We start from the raw sequence: 20,267 nt of genomic DNA, 5'->3' as shown, positions 1-20,267 counted from the left end.
ATACAGTGTACCACTTGCCACCAGCAGCCTGCCACTAGATACAGTGTGCCACTTGCCACCAGATACATTGTGCCACTTGCCACCAGATACAGTGTGCCACTTGCCACCAGCAGCCTGCCACCAGATACAGTGTGTCACTTGCCACCAGCAGCCTGTCACCAGATACATTGTGCCACTTGCCACCAGATACATTGTGCCAATTGCCACCAGATACAGTGTGCCACTTGCCACCAGCAGCCTGCCACCAGATACAGTGTGTCACTTGCCACCAGCAGCCTGTCACCAGATACATTGTGCCACTTGCCACCAGATACAGTGTACCACTTGCCACCAGCAGCCTGCCACCAGATACATTGTGCCACTTGCCACCAGATACAGTGTGCCACTTGCCACCAGCTCCCTGCCACCAGATACAGTGTGCCACTTGCCACCAGCAGCCTTCCATCAGATACAGTGTGCCACTTGCCAACCACAGCCTACCACCAGATACAGTGTGTCACTTACCACCAGCAGCCTTCCACCAGATAGTGTGCCACTTGCCACCAGCAGCCTACCACCAGATACATTGTGCCACTTGCCAGCCACAGCCTACCACCAGATACAATGTGCCACTTGCCACCGGCAGCCTGCCACCAGATACAGTGTGCCACTTGCCACCAGCAGCCTGCCACCAGATACAGTGTGCCACTTGCCAACCACAGCCTACCACCAGATACAGTGTGTCACTTACCACCAGCAGCCTTCCACCAGATAGTGTGCCACTTGCCACCAGCAGCCTGCCACCAGATACAGTGTGCCACTTGCCAACCACAGCCTACCACCAGATACAGTGTGTCACTTACCACCAGCAGCCTTCCACCAGATAGTGTGCCACTTGCCACCAGCAGCTTGCCACCAGATACAGTGTGCCACTTGCCACCAGCAGCCTGCCACCAGATACAGTGTGCCACTTGCCACCAGATACAGTATGCTACTTGCCACCAGCAGCCTGCCACCAGATAGTGTGCCACTTGCCAACCACAGCCTACCACCAGATACAGTGTGCCACCAGCAGCCTGTCACCAGATACAGTGTGCCACTTGCCACCAGCAGCCTGCCACCAGATACAGTGTGCCACTTGCCACTAGAAGCCTGCCACCAGATACAGTGTGTCACTTGCCACCAGCAGCCTGCCACCAGATACAGTGTGCCACTTGCCAACCACAGCCTACCACCAGATACAGTGTGCCACTTGCCACCAGCAGCCTGCCACCAGATACAGTGTGCCACTTGCCACCAGCAGCCTGCCACCAGATACAGTGTGCCACTTGCCAACCACAGCCTACCACCAGATACAGTGTGCCACTTGCCACCAGCAGCCTGCCACCAGATACAGTGTGCCACTTGCCAACCACAGCCTACCACCAGATACAGTGTGCCACTTGCCACCAGCAGCCTGCCACCAGATACAGTGTGCCACTTGCCACCAGCAGCCTGCCATCAGATACAGTGTGCCACTTGCCAACCACAGCCTACCACCAGATACAGCGTGTCACTTACCACCAGCAGCCTTCCACCAGATAGTGTGCCACTTGCCACCAGCAGCCTGCCACCAGATACAGTGTGCCACTTGCCACCAGATACAGTGTGCCACTTGCCACCAGCAGCCTGCCACCAGATACAGTGTGCCACTTGCCACCAGCAGCCTGCCACTTCCTCCAGGACTCTTCCAGGATGGGTAGAAGGGACAGGGCCTGCATAGTCAAACAAATCCCTGAAGCCCCCACCCCTCCTGATCTGGGATGGTATGGTTATTGATCAGACCAAGTTCTATAGAGGGTTGTGTGTACAGCCTTTGGGCTCACACTGGTTTGCTGCAGTTTGGGTGCACTGCTTGTGTATCTGCAGTTTTAGCTTGCAGTCCTATTGATTTTGGTGCGCTTTCAGAAAAAACATGCAACCTCATAGAAATCAATAGGACTGTGGGTAAAACGCAGGAAAACTGTGGATACACCAGCAATGGGCCAAAACACAGCAAAGCAGTGTGAACCCACCTAAAAGCACAAGGAGCCAAGTCTACATATTGACTGCAGTTATAAGAGCCATTGCTGAAGATAAAGGTAAAAGAGGGGGAGAGAAGGGAGATAAGAGTCCAGTCACTGAGCTCACACTTGGATGGTTGGAAGCTTATCACTCAGATATCTGTTCACCTTCTATCTGCCGGCTGCTCTGTTCATAATTTCCCAGCCCACACAGCTCCTTCACTGCACACAGAGAGAGAGGGGAGAGGGGAGGGGGAAGGCAGAGCCATTTGTGTAGGGGCAGGGCCGGATTAACATAGGGGCTGATGGAGCTGCAGCTCCAGGCCCCTGCCTTAAAATCGGCCCTCCCAGTCAGCAGTATAAGCCTGATTTCTCCTGTCCATAAACTTCTCTGGGACAGGAGAAGCTGTGTGTAAATGGAGGGGTGTCTGGCTGCATCTGTGTTGGCTCACTGTGTTTATTACAGTGTCAAAGTGCACAGTTCCCCCCCTACACAAATGGCTCTGCCTTCCCCCTCCCCTCTCCCCTCTCTCTCTGTGTGCAGTGAAGGAGCTGTGTGGGCTGGGAAATTATGAACAGAGCAGCCGGCAGATAGAAGGTGAACAGATATCTGAGTGATAAGCTTCCAACCATCCAAGTGTGAGCTCAGTGACTGGACTCTTATCTCCCTTCTCTCCCCCTCTTTTACCTTTATCTTCAGCAATGGCTCTTATAACTGCAGTCAATATGTAGACTTGGCTCCTTGTGCTTTTAGGTGGGTTCACACTGCTTTGCTGTGTTTTGGCCCATTGCTGGTGTATCCACAGTTTTCCTGCGTTTTACCCACAGTCCTATTGATTTCTATGAGGTTGCATGTTTTTTCTGAAAGCGCACCAAAATCAATAGGACTGCAAGCTAAAACTGCAGATACACAAGCAGTGCACCCAAACTGCAGCAAACCAGTGTGAGCCCAAAGGCTGTACACACAACCCTCTATAGAACTTGGTCTGATCAATAACCATACCATCCCAGATCAGGAGGGGTGGGGGCTTCAGGGATTTGTTTGACTATGCAGGCCCTGTCCCTTCTACCCATCCTGGAAGAGTCCTGGAGGAAGTGGCAGGCTGCTGGTGGCAAGTGGCACACTGTATCTGGTGAAAGGCTGCTGGTGGCAAGTGGCACACCGTATCTGGTGGCAGGCTGCTGGTGGCAAGTGGCACACTGTATCTGGTGGCAAGTGGCACACTGTATCTGGTGGCAGGCTGCTGGTGGCAAGTGGCACACTGTATCTGGTGGCAAGTGGCACACTGTATCTGGTGGCAGGCTGCTGGTGGCAAGTGGCACACTATCTGGTGGAAGGCTGCTGGTGGTAAGTGACACGCTGTATCTGGTGGTAGGCTGTGGTTGGCAAGTGGCACACTGTATCTGGTGACAGGCTGCTGGTGGCAAGTGGCACACTGTATCTGGTGGCAGGCTGCTGGTGGCAAGTGGCACACTGTATCTGGTGGTAGGCTGTGGTTGGCAAGTGGCACACTGTATCTGGTGGCAGGCTGCTGGTGGCAAGTGGCACACTGTATCTGGTGGTAGGCTGTGGTTGGCAAGTGGCACACTGTATCTGGTGGCAGGCTGCTGGTGGCAAGTGGCACACTGTATCTGGTGGCAGGCTGCTGGTGGCAAGTGGCACACTGTATCTGGTGGTAGGCTGTGGTTGGCAAGTGGCACACTGTATCTGGTGGCAGGCTGCTGGTGGCAAGTGACACACTGTATCTGGTGGCAGGCTTCTAGTGGCAAGTGGCACACTGTATCTGGTGGCAGGCTGCTGGTGGCAAGTGGCACACTGTATCTGGTGACAGGCTGCTGGTGGCACACTGTATCTGGTGGTAGGCTGTGGTTGGCAAGTGGCACACTATCTGGTGGCAGGCTGCTGGTGGCAAGTAGCATACTGTATCTGGTGGCAAGTGGCACACTGTATCTGGTGGCAGGCTGCTGGTGGCAAGTGGCACACTGTATCTGGTGGCAAGCTGCTGGTGGCAAGTGGCACACTATCTGGTGGAAGGCTGCTGGTGGTAAGTGACACACTGTATCTGGTGGTAGGCTGTGGTTGGCAAGTGGCACACTGTATCTGGTGGCAGGCTGCTGGTGGCAAGTGGCACACTATCTGGTGGAAGGCTGCTGGTGGTAAGTGACACACTGTATCTGGTGGTAGGCTGTGGTTGGCAAGTGGCACACTGTATCTGGTGGCAGGCTGCTGGTGGCAAGTGGCACACTGTATCTGGTGGCAGGCTGCCGGTGGCAAGTGGCACATTGTATCTGGTGGTAGGCTGTGGCTGGCAAGTGGCACAATGTATCTGGTGGTAGGCTGCTGGTGGCAAGTGGCACACTATCTGGTGGAAGGCTGCTGGTGGTAAGTGACACACTGTATCTGGTGGTAGGCTGTGGTTGGCAAGTGGCACACTGTATCTGATGGAAGGCTGCTGGTGGCAAGTGGCACACTGTATCTGGTGGCAGGGAGCTGGTGGCAAGTGGCACACTGTATCTGGTGGCAAGTGGCACAATGTATCTGGTGGCAGGCTGCTGGTGGCAAGTGGTACACTGTATCTGGTGGCAAGTGGCACAATGTATCTGGTGACAGGCTGCTGGTGGCAAGTGACACACTGTATCTGGTGGCAGGCTGCTGGTGGCAAGTGGCACACTGTATCTGGTGGCAATTGGCACAATGTATCTGGTGGCAAGTGGCACAATGTATCTGGTGACAGGCTGCTGGTGGCAAGTGACACACTGTATCTGGTGGCAGGCTGCTGGTGGCAAGTGGCACACTGTATCTGGTGGCAAGTGGCACAATGTATCTGGTGGCAAGTGGCACACTGTATCTAGTGGCAGGCTGCTGGTGGCAAGTGGTACACTGTATCTGGTGACAGGCTGTGGTTGGCAAGTGGCGCACTGTATCTGGTGAAAGGCTGCTGTTGGCAAGTGGCACACTGTATCTGGTGGCTGGCTGCTAGTGGCAAGTGGCACACTGTATCTGGTGGCAGGCTGCTGGTGGCAATTGGCACATTGTATCTGGTGGCAGGCTGTGGGTAGAAAGTGGCACACTGTATCTGGTTGCAAGTGGCACACTGTATCTGGTGGCAGGCTGCTGGTGGCAAGTGACATGCTGCATCTAGTGGCAGGCAACTGTGGAAAGTGATACGCTACATCTGGTGGCAGGCTATGGGTGGCAAGTGACAAGCTGCATCTGGTGGCAAGTGACAAGCTCAGGTCCCACTAATTCTGCACGATGGTGAGTTGAACTATTTCACTATATATTACAATGTAGTAACTGAAATAATGGAATTTGATCATCCTGACACCATATCAAGCATGGTGTCAGGATGATTGATTTTATGTACTAACACCAGCCATTTGCCTGACAAATCACCTCCACTGCCGATTTCCCTGCCAACCCCGAGACTACATCCTCCACCCTCATCTTTTTTTGGGAAAAGGGGGATGTCCCTAAATGACAGTTTGGAAATGTGGTCTCCCTATGTTGCTGCTGGTGAGAGACCGCATAGCAGGTGGTATTGGTGGTGTTGCTGCTGCTCAGAGGCTGCACGGCTGGTATTACTGGTGAGAGTATATTTAATTCGTTTTAGCGAAAAATTGTTTGCATTTTCATTTTGTTTCCATAAAAAGGCCCACCGAAATTCTCAGCACCAGGCCCATGATGCTCTTAATCTGGCCCTGTGTAGGGGGGGAACTGTGCACTTTGACACTGTAATAAACACAGTGAGCCAACACAGATGCAGCCAGACACCCCTCCATTTACACACAGCTTCTCCTGTCCCAGAGAAGTTTATGAACAGGAGAAATCAGGCTTATACTGCTGACTGGGAGGGCCGATTTTAAGGCAGGGGCCTGGAGCTGCAGCTCCATCAGCCCCTATGTTAATCCGGCCCTGTTCTTACTCCCTGATTTCATTTACCATTCAGAGCTGAAATCGGGGAGGAAAGCCAGCCAGTCTGTGAGTAAACACAGCACACATATGCTTGTTAGGCACACAGTTAACCCCTTTGATTGCCCTCCTGATCACCCCTGTCACTCAGCCAGTGCCATTAGTACAGTATCAGTGTACAGTAATAATACTGATTACGGTCACTAGTGATGTCAGGTGGTGTCAGTTAGCATCCTTCCCAGCCAGTGCAGTGCCAGTCCCTGATTGCCCACCACACTATCACAGTCACATTATAAGTCTCTGATTACTGCCATTACTAGTATAGTGTATGTCCGGGTCAGTATCCTGGTTGTGATGGATCTCGGATACCCCATCTGGGCACCTCTGCCAGAACTGTGTCTCCTGTTCTCCAAACGCACCCTCAGCCGGCAGACTCGCCATACCCAGCCCTTAAACCCCAATCATGAGGCAAACCACACAGATGTTAAGGGTTAAACATGCAGAGCATAAACTGTTTATTAAGTACAAAAAATACACCTTTAAATGCAGTTAGGGACACCCCCCTTAGCCTTGTCATAGAGGGGGTAGGGGACAAGGAAGAACCAATGGGAACTCAACACTTGTACATTCAAATAGAAACTACAGATGAAACACATAAAGGGATTATGACAAGTAGGCAGCCCCTCCTTACACATCCCCGCTGGGATGTGTCTCCACATCTTTTGCCTACGTGCCATGACATAACATACTTAAACACAATATTAAGAGGGGGAGGATGGGGAGAAGGGATGCAACATATATAGGCACATCATTACATTATCCCAATGCCATTTTGTTCTCAAGTCTCGTGGCCTCACGCTTTGGGCATACCACCATCTTTTATATGCCTTTATCAGCTAAAAGTACATTGTTTGTGGAATAAACGTATATATTTAGCCTAGCCGGGCCAATAGGTTTAGGAAGCCGGAAATTACTCCATGAGCCCGGCCACAGATACCGTGCTCACCCGGCTCCAATGAACCGGCGACCACGAACACAAATGTCTGGAGGTGACGTCTTCTCCTGGTTGCGGAAGGCGGCAAATAGCCACCAAATCTCCCGTTCTCTGCTGGGCCATAGTCCCCTCAAAAACACACAGTGACAGTGAGTTCTGTCACACTGGTCACAATCAGAACTATACTAGTTTGTTACTACAAGTGTTTGGAAAATGAAGAAAGAAAATGAAAATGTATTTTGTATTTTCTTTTTTCTAAACCTTGCGGCAAAAAATTAGATCTGCAAAATACTTACCATCTAACATTCCCTCCTCTTGTGTGACTATTTTATCTCAACACATTTCGATGATAGTCCCAGTGTTATACACTTTCGGTCTGTATGTCATTAAGTTGAGCTTCAATGTCCACAAAGGTCTCCTCAGAGGTAGGAAGGGCTTGATACATTGTTCTTGAGACTGCGGTTTCAATCAGTTTCTGTGAAAGTCCTCGAATACAGGGAATGCAGCAGCATCCGCAAGTGACCAAAATGGCCAATACCACAGCAATTGAGATCAAACATGATGTGATAAGTCCAGTCCACTTACCGAACCATCCTTCAAGCCAGTTTGTTAATGGATCATTAATACCTGAGTTTTCTGCTAATTCATTCGATAGAGCAGTCAGTCCTTCCAAGGCTCTGGTCACGGTCCCTCCAGGAGCTGTATTATTAGGGATAAAGGTGCAACACATGCTACCAAACATTTTGCATACCTCTTCTCTTTCAACTAGGACCATATCTAAGGCCATTCAGTTCTGCCATGCCATTAGAGATGTGGTGGCCAACTGTTCTGTTAGGCCCTTCACAGCGTCCCCAGTATAGTTTACAAACTGTTGTTGGTTATAGTGTACGTGTGTGTGTATATATATATATATATATATATATATATATATATATATATATATACATACATATAATCCAGTCAACATTTTTATCTATAGTCACCCACCAGAGAAGAGACTCAAACCCAGCTGTCACCTGATTCCTGGCCCTAAACTCATCCAGCACTCCGCGAGGATCCCCAATCTCATGTAGATCCGAGAGTCAAATGACCCTATGGGGGAGGTGTCCCTTCAATACCGTTGGTGACTCTTAGTCCACGGGTGTTCTGACAGGATCCTCAGGGGCATAGCCAGCTGGACCATAGCGCAATCCCCTCGGGCACTGGCCAGTATCCTAGCTCACAGTTTCTTATCCCCACACATCCACCAGACATCAGCTCTCTGAATGTCATGTTCAACCCAGTCACCATTGCCCATGTTAATCCTCTCCCTACAATAGTCATCGGGTAGCGACCCAAGATCCACCCCGCTACGGTTCCCTGGGAGTGCAAAACAAGTAAAGTTGCCCGGATAAGCAGTAACCGCTGGAGGTATCTGAGGTCTCTGTACTGGGGGAAACAACAAACTCAACGTGTGACAAGTAGAATTTGTTTCAGGTTTATAACTCTTATTATATAATTGCAACATACATTTTAAACCTTCTGGATCTGTATTGTGATCTAGAGGAAAAGGAATAGTTGCTAAATGTAGTCTTGCTCTGGCACAAACTAAACAGTTTTCCGTTTTAACCGTGTACCTCAACCATCCTAACCACTTATTTTTTTCCTGGTATCCTGTCTCCAAAGCTATGGTATCTTCTACTGTTAGATTAGTAAATCTTATAGTTTTACTCAGAACTTCTATTTTAGTATGGCGTCACTTCCGGTCTGAGCGGCGATTGTTGTTTACACAGCACCGGCTCTTGTTTTATCATGCGAGTATATCTCCTAAACTTTTTATTAAATAAAGCCTTTTTAAACAAAATCACACTATTTTTTTTTTTTTTTTTTAAGCACGTCACTTTGTATGGACTTATCTACTAATAATTTAGTGTTTGCAATAATTTCATCATTTGTTTTGGTTTTGAATGTGGTCCTACTGTGGTGTAACACAGAGACGTATATTGAATTGTGCATTCACATTTTTGTTGTTTATTATTATTACTTTTTTTTTTTTCACTTCTGCTTTAAGTTTATCTATTGGCATAATTGGATTTTTATTCACATACCAGATTTTTGATACAGCAGACATCCATATTTATCACTTTGCCAACTAGGGATTAGATCACTGCATTTCTACAGTTTCAGATATTGTAGATCATGGATTTTAGTTTGCGGACTCCAGAGGGTGTAGCACACCAGTTGGACACCCTATCTGAAGTTCAGCACCTTCAACACACACACACTCTGATATCCATCAACAGGGGGTGTAACACTATCACTTGTATAGGTTATTTTTAATTCTTGCCCCCAGGGGGTGCAACACAAAAGTGGTTTACTGCATCAGAGGTTTAATACATAAAGTAGTTGCATTTGTTTAGATGTTTGGCACTTATATATATTTTTATAATAATATTTTACATATATATATTTTTTAATTTGAAGGGAAATAGCGCCACACCTACACTCCCATAATCTACCTTTTCCTGTTGTCAGGTTTTATTAGGTGGTAATACCTTGAGGAAAAATTTGCCTGAGGGGTCAGTTTCTGACACCCATGCTCCCATAGAGTACAACCACTGATCTTCCTTCCTCGACTCCTTTAATGTTATTAATAATTGTTTACAGTTCTTACTATGTGTGTAGGGGGAGTTGGCCGCTTCTGTAATTGAATCTTTCCTTTATTCCACTCTTTTTAGGCCCTGGTAGATTATACCCCCAATCTTGATGTGCTGAGGTCCACAGGGCTTGATCCCATGCTTGACATCCTGCCCCATCCCAGAGCCAGCAAATGTATTTATCTGCCCATAGAAGTCCTCTAGCCCCAGTTGTATCCCCACAATCTGCAATCTGACAGAAGTCTACCAGTATAGTGCTAGTTATAAAGGTTAGATTCAATGCTTTTCCTGTTCTTTCCCAATCCAAAGGTTCCTCTGCTCTTCCATAACGTCTCCCCCCTCTCATGGACGCCTCTCCTAGAGTCACCAGTAACCCAAGGATAATTACTGTCCCTTTCATCCTAACCAGCTACAGAGTTCCAGCGGATAGGGTAGGGGAGACTTCACCGGTTTGAGACAAGTCCCACCGTGTGTGAGACCTCCCTTTGTAGCCGGACTTTCTGAACCTCTTGTAGCCAACTGGCCCTACTCTACCTGTAAAACCTTTTTACAATGGGACTGGTGAATCCAGGTAGACCTCTCTGCAATCCTTATCACAGTAGGGGTAGTTAGGAGGACTTTGAAAGGGCCATCCCACCTTGGGGAGTACCACTGCTTTTTCTTATTACTTTTTGGTAAGACCCAATCTCCCACATGCACCTTTTCATCTTCTCGAATTGGACCTTCTAGGACAGAACAAAAATCATTAGTACGTCTTTGTCTTAACAGCCTAGACATGTGTTCTGCTACTGTGTGCTCAGACTCCTCAGTAGGTGTTTCATTTGGTTGTAAGGGTATCTTATATGGCCTTCCATGTATCATTTCAAATGGGCTTAAACCTTCTTTTTTGGGTGTGATATGCATACTGGTTACAGCTATTAGTAGGCAGTACATCCAATTTTTACCTGTTTCTTCCATAGCTTTCCTCAGTTTGCTTTTTAGAATGCCATTATGTCTTTCCACCAATCCAGCTGATTGGGAATGATAGGCACAATGTTATTTCACTTAAATTCACATCACTTCTCTCAAATGTTGTATAGTTTTATTTACAAAATAGGGTCCATTATCACTGTCTGTGCATCTGCACTTCCTGTCGGGAATTCTCCACCCATTTGTTCAGGGTGTCTGTGATTAGCAAACAATATTTCTTCCTTTCACATTTGTCCAATTCAATAAAATCCATGCAAATGTGTTGGAATGGATATTGCAGTGTGGGGAACTTCCCTTTCCGTGGTCTTATGCCTCCCTAAGCATTGTATCTTGCACATATAATCCATTGAGAGCAAAAAGTTTTTTTTTAGTAGTTAGTGAAGCCATGGGCTGTAAATACCTTATTAAACATCTCAGTCACCCCCCTGTTTGACACATGTGTTACTCCATGTGTCAATACTGCTGCATACCTAAATAAGGATTTTGGCAATACCGGTTTTAATCAGGTGACATGTAAATGTTATCTATACTTGTGCAATCTTTTGTTTTCCAATATTGTTTCTTTGTCTAAGCAATGAACACTGTGTAGTCTATATTATTTCATACCTTAATTTAATGTTCTAAACTCTAAAATACCTCTAAAGGTTCAATTTTGTACCCATTCATGTAATCACTAGACACCCACCCCATAAAAAGGAACTCGCCTCATTCTTCAGTTGTGTAGAAGGAGGAGGGGGGGGGTGTCATATCTGCACTTGAATTGGGGCTGGGAAAAATAGATACTCTTTATCTAACATGAATGAGCGCAGGATCACAGATCAAACTACCAAAGAAAGCCTTCCTTACTTTGGAGTTGTTAAAAACAATATTCTTTCATTTATTCAAATATAAGTCCATAAGTCCACCAAGTATGCAGACATAAAATGTTTCCTAGCGACATTTACATTATTTGACATATATATTCAATATATAAAAATATTTTTCTGAGACCCCGATATTTTAGCAGAATTGAATAAAACATGAATCCCCTTTTCTATTGTTCCCCTTATTCTCTGGTCCCAAAACATTTTTTTTTTTTTTAATTTAACCCAAACACATATTCTAATTCAGAACTTAGCCTTTTAATTTTATAAATGTACCTAAATATAAACAGCATTGCATCATTAACACTTTACAGTTGAAAATCTGGGAGTTCTAAAAGTAACATATCCAAGAAATATTTACTTTAACCACTTGACCACTGGGCACTTAAACCCCCTTAATAACCAGACCAATTTTCAGCTTTTGGTGCTCTCACATTTTGAATGACAATTACTCAGTCATGCAACACTGTATCTATATGAATTTTTTGTCCTTTTTTTCACACAAATAGAGCTTTCTTTTGGTGGTATTTAATCACCGCTGGGTTCTTTATTTTTTGCGCTATAAAAGAAAAAAGACCGAAAAATCTGTAAAAAAATTAATTTTTCTTCGTTTCTGTTATAAAATTTTGAAAATTAGTAATTTTTCTTCATATATTTTGGCCAAAATTTATACCGCTACATATCTTTGGTAAAAATAACCCAAATTAGTGTATATTATTTGGTCTTTGTGAAAGTTATAGCGTCCACAAGCTATGGTGCCAATATCTGAAAATTGATCACACCTGAAGTACTGACGGCCTATCTCATTTCTTGAGACCCTAACATGCCAGAAAAGTACAAATACCCCCCAAATTACCCCTTTTTGGAAAGAAGACATTCCAAGGTATTTAGAAAGATGCATGGTGAGTTTTTTGAAGTTGTCATTTTTTCCCACAATTCTTTGCAAAATCGAGTTTTTTTTTTTTCTTTTTTTTTTTTTTCACAAAATTGTCATATTAGCAGGTTATTTCTCACACACAGCATATGCATACCACAAATTACACCCCAAAACACATTCTGCTATTACTCCTGAGTATGGCGATACCACATGTGTGAGACTTTTACACAGCGTGGCCACATACAGAGGCCCAACATGCAGGGGAGCACCTTCAGGCATTCTGGAGCACCCATGCCAATTCTGACATTTCTCTCCTACATGTAAAAATCATCATTTATTTGCTAGAAAATTACATAGAACCCCAAAACATTATATATGTTTTTTTAGCAAAGACCCTAGAGAATACAATAGCGGTCATTGCAACTTTTTATCTCGCACGATATTTGCGCAGCAATTTTTCGAACGCGTTTTTTTTTTAAAAAAAAATATTTTTTGCTTTAAAAAAAAACAAAACAGTAAGGTTAGCCCAATGTTTTTGCATAATATGAAAGATGAAGTTACGCCGAGTAAATAGATACCTAACATGTCACCTTTCAAAATTGCACACGCTTGTGGAATGACGCCAAACTTCGCCACTTAAAAATCCCCATAGGCGACGCTTTAAAATTTTTTACTGGTTACAAATTTTGAGTTACAGAGGAGGTCTAGGGCCAAAATTATTGCTCTCGCTCTACCGATCGCAGCGATACCTCACATGTGTGGTTTGAACACCGTTTTCATATGTGGGCGGGACTTACGTATGCGTTCGCTTCTGCATGCGAGCACACGGACAGGGGCGCTTTAAAAAATTTTTTTTTTTTTTTTTATTGTTCATTTTACTTTATTTATTTTAGTTTGACACTTTTTTCCCAAAAAAAAATTTTTTGATCACTTTTATTCCTATTACAAGGAATGTAAACATCCCTTGTAATAGGAATATGGCATGACAGGTCCTCTTTACAGTGAGATATGGGGTCAATAAGACCCCACATCTCACCTCTAGGCTGTGCCTGAAATTAAAAAAAAAAAAAAAAAAAAGATCCTGGCATCGATCGTAGCGGTGAGTCGGTAGAAGCACCGGAGGGCGGCGGGAGGGGGGGACGTCCCCTCTCGCCTCCCGTAAGAACGATCAAGCAGTGTAACAGCCGCTATGATTGTTCTTATGGTGTAGGGAATCGCCGGCTGAAAAAGATGATATCTGAATGATGCCTGTAGCTGCACCCATCATTCAGATATCTCCGCACAAAGTTAAGGACGTCGTATGACGGAAGGCCAGAAGTGGTTAAAACGCTTTTTTTTTTTAACACAAAGTTGTCCATTTATACAATATTTATAACACATAGCATGTACATATCAAAAATGACACCCCAAAATAGATTCTCCTACTCCTCCTGAGTACGGCGATACCCCATGTGTGAGACTTCCACAGCCTGGCCACATACAGAGGCAGAGTATGGCTGAGCATGGCTGGGTATGGCTGAGCATGGCTGGGTATGGCTGAGCATGGCTGGGTATGGCTGAGCATGGCCGAGTATGGCTGAGCATGGCCGAGTATGGCTGAGCATGGCTGGGTATTGCAGAGTATCGCCGAGTATGACTGGGTATGGCAGAGTATGGCTGAGCATGGCTGAGCATGGCCGGGTATGGCTGAGCATGGCTGGGTATTGCAGTGTATCGCCGAGTATGACTGGGTATCGCCGAGTATGACTGGGTATGGCAGAGTATGACTGGGTATCACCGAGTATTGCAGAGTATGGCTGGGTATTGCGGGGTATTGCAGAGTATTGCAGGTTATGGCAGAGTATTGCAGATTTTTGCGGGGTATTGCAGAGCATGGCTGGGTATGGCAGAGTATGGCTGGGTATCACTGAGTATTGCAGAGTATGGCTGGGTATCACTGAGTTTTGCAGAGTATGGCTGGGTATCACTGAGTATTGCAGAGTATGGCTGGGTATCACAGAGTATTGCAGAGTATGGCTGGGTATCACTGAGTATGGCTGGGTATCGCGGGGTATGGCAGAGTATTGCGGGATATTGCGGGGTATTGCAGGGTATGGCAGTGTATTGCGGGGTATTTCAGGGTATTGCAGGGTATGGCAGAGTATTGCGGGGTATTGCGGGGTATGGCAGAGTATTGCGGGGTATTCCAGGGTATGGCAGAGTATTGCGGGGTATTCCAGGGTATGGCAGAGTATTGCGGAGTATTCCAGGGTATGGCAGAGTATTGCGGGGTATTCCAGGGTATGGCAGAGTATTGCGGGGTATTCCAGGGTATGGCAGAGTATTGCGGGGTATTCCAGGGTATGACAGAGTATTGCGGAGTATGGCGGGGTATTGCGGAGTATGGCGGGATATTGCAGGGTATGACAGAGTATTGCGGAGTATGGCGGGGTATTGCGGAGTATGGCGGGATATTGCAGGGTATGGCAGAGTATTGCGGAGTATGGCGGGGTATTGCGGAGTATGGCGGGATATTGCAGGGTATGGCAGAGTATTGCGGAGTATGGCGGGGTATTGCAGGGTATAGCAGAGTATTGCGGAGTATGGCGGGGTATTGCAGGGTATGGCAGAGTATTGCGGGGTATTGCAGGGTATGGCAGAGTATTGCAGGGGTATTGTGGGGCATACCAGAGTACTGTGGGGCATTGCAGGGCATGCATAGTAGTGGGGATGGCTGAGCATGGATGGATGGATGGCTGGATGTCTCTGTGCAGCGCTGTGGGCACTACACATGCAGCCCACAACGCTGCAGCCATCCATCCATCCCCCTCCCCGCTCACAGCGTACCGATCGGTACACAGGCGGGGAGGAGAGGAACCGGCGTCATCAGATGACGCCGGTCTGTTTACATGTGATCGCTCCGTCATTTGACGGAGCGATCACATGGTAAACGGCCGCGATTAGCGGCCATTTACCGGGATCTGTGATGCGCCGGGTCCTCTGGACCCGGCGGTCACGGATGCTCTCGAGTGCGCGCCCTAGGGGGCGCGCGAGAGCAGAATTCTGGGAGGACGTCCCTGGACGTCCTCCCAGAGTTAAACAACCGCCCTGTAGCCGTCATTTGGCTATGGGCCGGTTGTTAAGCGGTTAAGACTATTATTTGGACTTTCTTTCCCACCGAAAATCCTAATATTTTTTACAGATGCACAAATTAACCTCTGTGTGCTCAAAGGGTTAATGCTGCCCTACTAGTCATCCATCATCATCTCACTCTCTCTTCTGCTATGTCTGTCAGGCAATCTGCATTTTCTTGTTTCTGAGAAAAAGCATCAAGTCTGTATATTCCCTTCTCTCCTCTCTCTGGACTTCAAAACTACTGCACGCTTCTCTTAGCAAAGCCCATTCAAATCCCTGTTTCCTTATGGCAGTAAAATTAGCACTCAGTCACATACTGTCTCTGGACTGGACACATTCAAAGTAATCACAACATTCTCAGCCTTTTCTTTTCTCACATTCATCAAACCACTTGACAACTCCACAACATTCTGTTCACTCCACAATGTAATCCATCTCCATGTCTCCCATCTACCTCCTCAAAACCATCAACAATTTCTGCCATGTGCTTCCTTTAACACCATGGCATGCTAAAATAATAAAGCAGCCTGGTGTTATCAGTGTACCTTTTTTTTTTTTTTTTTTTATGCTCAGTTTCAATATCTACTTTCATAACCCTTCTGTTTTGTCATAGCTGGTCAAGAGTTAACTTTTTTTACAGACACAATCTCTCACACAGGAATTTGAAACGGAGGAGCAATTCACTCCCTCCTGTAATACAGGAGATTCACACACGAGGGGAGGGGTGAGGAAAAACTACAGGCTTTAATCTCCCTATGATGATTTCTCACACTTATTTATTTATTTTTTTTACTCAGTCATACTTAGCTATTTTTCTGCTTCTCGAATATTTGTTAAACATTTAGATAACATTTGCGTCTGGTCTAATTCTCTTTTGCTAGACCCATCAGTGATATGGCTATTGGATCACCTTTACCTGAAGTTGCAGCGCCAACTGTTTGGTTCCTATGAGTCCCACCGAGGGTTGTCCCCGAGTAGGCGGCCCAGATGTAGCACAGTCTCCCAGACAATGTTGTCCAGTGGTACCTGAGACGGTGCAATAATCAAAGACGCCGGCTCCGGTCCAATCCCCATGGGCCATATAGTGCAATGTCACCTGGTATTTTACATATTTATCTGCTTAATACATTGGCTAGCAAGGTGTTGGCTGCCTTACAGAGTGAACCCATAAGACAATTAAACCAAGTATCTCTTTAAGTTTTTCTAAAGTTTCCTGCTTCTCTGCCAACTCCCAATCTGTCACTGATAGGCAAGCAGGCTACAACAGAAATTTTACAAACACAGACCATGAGGTGTGAAGAGAGATTTTTTGCTGGTTATTTAAACTCCTATTATCAACCCATACCTTTTTTGATCTTTGGGTCCTAACAATTTAAATTTATCCATCAAATCCTGACACTTTTACAGTTAGTTTACTATTGAATCCAAACTTCCCTATAAAGCCCTGGGTCCCTAAAGAGCAGTTCCAGTCTCCCACTTGGCACATCAGGAACACAGCAGCCTCATAAGCAGGCACAAAACATTCTTTTACAGAGACTATTCCCCATTGTCAACGCCAGACGGGTCTCTCATTTACCTATAAAACACTGGTATAGTGACCCTCCACCCACAGTAACAATATGAATACAAGAAGTGTAAAAATATCATCACTCCCCACACTATAGGGAGAATAAAAAAAATAATTAACTTGTCTCTGCAGTACTGTTGTTTTTTTTTTTTTTTTTTCTTTTCAATAAGGTTACAGCATCAACAGAAAGGTTAACCATGAGAAAGGAGAAACTAAACACACAAAAGAAAGTTAGTCTTGTGATCTTCCTAGATCACTTAAGCGCTTACATCATCGGGCAATCCACCTCCGACGATGACGTCAGGCATTCACCCTCTGACGTTCGGTATACCTCAAATCTTTTTTTATCTGTCCTGGACAGCGGGTAACGCTATTTTTTACCTTAGACAACGCTCCCAAGTGTCTCTGTCTTCGCACACTGGATTATTAAGATATTATACAATCAATACCAGTGTCGGCAATTACAACACATTAATCAAACAGAAAGAGAAGAAAAGACTCTTAGAGAGTATTAAGAATAAGTTAAATTATCTTACCTCTCAAACACCAGGAGGACTGGATCACGAAGTTCAAAACCAGACAGTGGATCTGGGTCTCAGGCCCCCGCCCCTATTTCACCACTAACGTTGAGTGGGGGGACTTTTAATTCTCAGTGAGCTTTGAGGTCCAATACTCACCAAAGTTTTTGTCAGGACCATCTGACCCGAAATGCACTTGTTGGTTCAGGCTCGGAAGGACCAAAATGTTAGGATTACTCTCCTCTTGTGATCAGTCAAACTCCAGGTGTATTGAAAAGCAGACAATTTATTTCAGATGTGTCACACAAATGGATGATGCTTACAAGTCAAAAGATGCAGTAAGAATCATACAAAGAGATGAACATCCCCCCTCCTAATACCTACAATAATATAGAGATAACGTTTCTATTGACTGAGGAAACACGCATAGCGTGCCTGGTACAAAATGGTACTTTATTTGCCAATTAGTATTTCCTGTACATTCTTGTTCTACCATATATGGTTAAGCCTAATCATCCTACAACTTACTATGGAGTTAGTTAAAGCAAACGATACAGCAAGTTAATACAACAATGTGCTCAGAAGTCATCTTAAGAAAAGTCTCAGGGTTATTGTTTTTCTAATAGTTTTTCCAATAGTCACACAATAAACATTTAAAACTTTTCTAACATGCTCACTGGATTTTGGGCCCTTGCACGTGGCTAGGCTGCCAAAAACCCTCTCACGTGGTATCCCCATACTGAGGAGAAGTGGCAGAATGTATTTTTGGGTGTAATTCCACATATAACCAAGACATGCGTGAGAAATATCTTGTTAAAGTGACAACTTTAAGTAGAAAAAAATAGAACATTTTTTGTCCTTTTCCAAAAACTTGTAAAAACTTGTGGCAACAAAATAAAATCTTCCATGGACTCAACATGCCTCTCAGCAAATGCCTTGGAGTGTATACTTTTGTGCATTGCAGAGAAGCCCCATTTACTTCAATTGTTTGCATTTAGCAGGTTCTATGCCTGCCAAAAGCACAGGAGGTATCATTCCTGCTATGGCTTTAGCTATAGGGGGAGCAGTTGTATGTGGTTAAAACACAGCTCAACTGCAGGGTTTTACCACCGCTCAACCTCAATGTGAACAAGCCCCAAATTTAGCAGTGACATCAATAATAAACTGTGCAGAGGGTAAAGCTGTGCAAGAGGCCCAGCAGGCCACACCCACCACAGGCTGTCTTCAGAAAAACACAGGAGGGGCGGAGACAAAACCAGTCACCCTGCACAAGGAGAGAGAGCAGCAGTGACCGGTCTTTATTACAGGAAGCTCCTGCACAGAAGTAATGTCTCACACTGGATTACTACTCAGATCTGGACGAAATATACAAAGCACACCAAGATTCAAGTAAGGATACACATGACTCCTATAACTAGACAAAATTTGCTTATCTTGAAGTTCAGTTTTAAAGCCCCACTCAGGGAATAATGGTTTTCTCATCTCTGAACGGGGGGGGGAGAGTTTGTGGCAACTTATAGTGTGTGAGGGGTAGGACACTGACCTCTTGTAGACTGACCAGCAATCAAAAACTACCACACCTTTCCTTCCTTTTGAGTTCATAGCCACTCTATCATCATTTTATTCCATACATGCTTTAAGGTGTTCTAACTTTAAGCCCCCTGAGAGTTGTTTAGCTGGACACTTGTCCTGATGGTGAAGAGATGTTTCTAACGAATGTTATGAATATAACAACTATGGGTGCTCACAGTCTATGTCAATTTATGTTGGTTTATTAAAGATGTTGGTGCAAAAAAAAATCCATTTAACCCACTAAAGCAGTTGCTTTGCCCTTCCATTACAAATTGTCTTGTTTGTTAATTAGGCAGGGTTCACATTTCTATATGTATCTGGGTTACAGTCAACTAAACCTATAGTTCTTAGCAGTTATGGTTCTTCTACACTATGAAAGGTCTGATGGTTAATATGGGATTACTCACATCTCCATTATATTTATAGAGAAGGACTTCTGTATATTATTTTCCTTTGCTTGATAACTCTGTTATACTCAGGGCTTTTTGTCTCAGAGATAGGTGCAGGAACTCAACCATGCCCGCCACACACACATACCTGCCACATGGCATCAAATAGTAGCTCTTCCCTCTGCATGCAACCCCTCCCTCCACTGCCCTCATCTTCTCCCCTCTCCTTAAAAGCTCCACCATCTGTCATATTTCTTACCTTTGTTGCAATATTAAGCTGAAGCACCTATCCGGATGTAGTACCTCCCAGCATACTATACTATACTACAATCACTTGCAAGGGAGATCATGCAGTAGGAGCATCAACAACTGGTCACCAGGGAAAATATGGAGACCACAGAGGGTGCAGCCTACCACGCATCCTCTCCTGCCCATGACTGCACTGAACCCTGGGCACCTGTTCTGTATCTCCCTTGTCCCTGTCCGGCACTCAGTGGGATCTGCACAGGGGATCTGACCTGTGGGAGCTACTGGGAGATAAGCTATCACTTATCTGGACTTCAGTGTTACCAAGTAATAGTGGTGAGCAGGGAGCAGAAGACCTGAGCCAGACGTGGTGGAACTGAGTTCCCCCTAGTTCCTGCTGAAAAAAAGCCCTGGTTATACTTCTTTCCACAGTGATTTATGCTGTAGGTGGAAACGCTAATGGTCAGCCCTGTGTCTCCCTATTTAAGTATAAGTCCAAGTGGTATTGGGGCTGTACCGGTGATGACAGCTCGGAATCTCCATACATATCTTTACATTAACAGGACTGTTCTGTTCTCACTACACGTT

At 45.5% G+C, this 20,267-nt stretch overlaps 1 protein-coding gene and 1 long non-coding RNA gene across 3 annotated transcripts in view; both read left to right on the top strand.

Annotated features, from left to right (window-relative positions):
- Window positions 1-20,215, top strand: part of LOC141102911 (uncharacterized) — a 31,351-nt gene extending 11,136 nt beyond the window's left edge. The window contains exon 3 of the long non-coding RNA XR_012235214.1: window positions 20,112-20,215. This is a non-coding gene — a long non-coding RNA (uncharacterized lncRNA). The remainder of the gene's footprint in view (window positions 1-20,111) is intronic.
- The window catches only part of LOC141102908 (uncharacterized), a 253,396-nt gene that overhangs the window by 114,846 nt on the left and 118,283 nt on the right, over window positions 1-20,267 (top strand). The window lies entirely within an intron of this gene.

The sequence above is a fragment of the Aquarana catesbeiana genome, linkage group LG07, assembly GCF_042186555.1.
Source record: "Aquarana catesbeiana isolate 2022-GZ linkage group LG07, ASM4218655v1, whole genome shotgun sequence".
NCBI lineage: Eukaryota > Metazoa > Chordata > Amphibia > Anura > Ranidae > Aquarana > Aquarana catesbeiana.
This window is presented reverse-complemented; position numbering and strand designations above follow the sequence as displayed.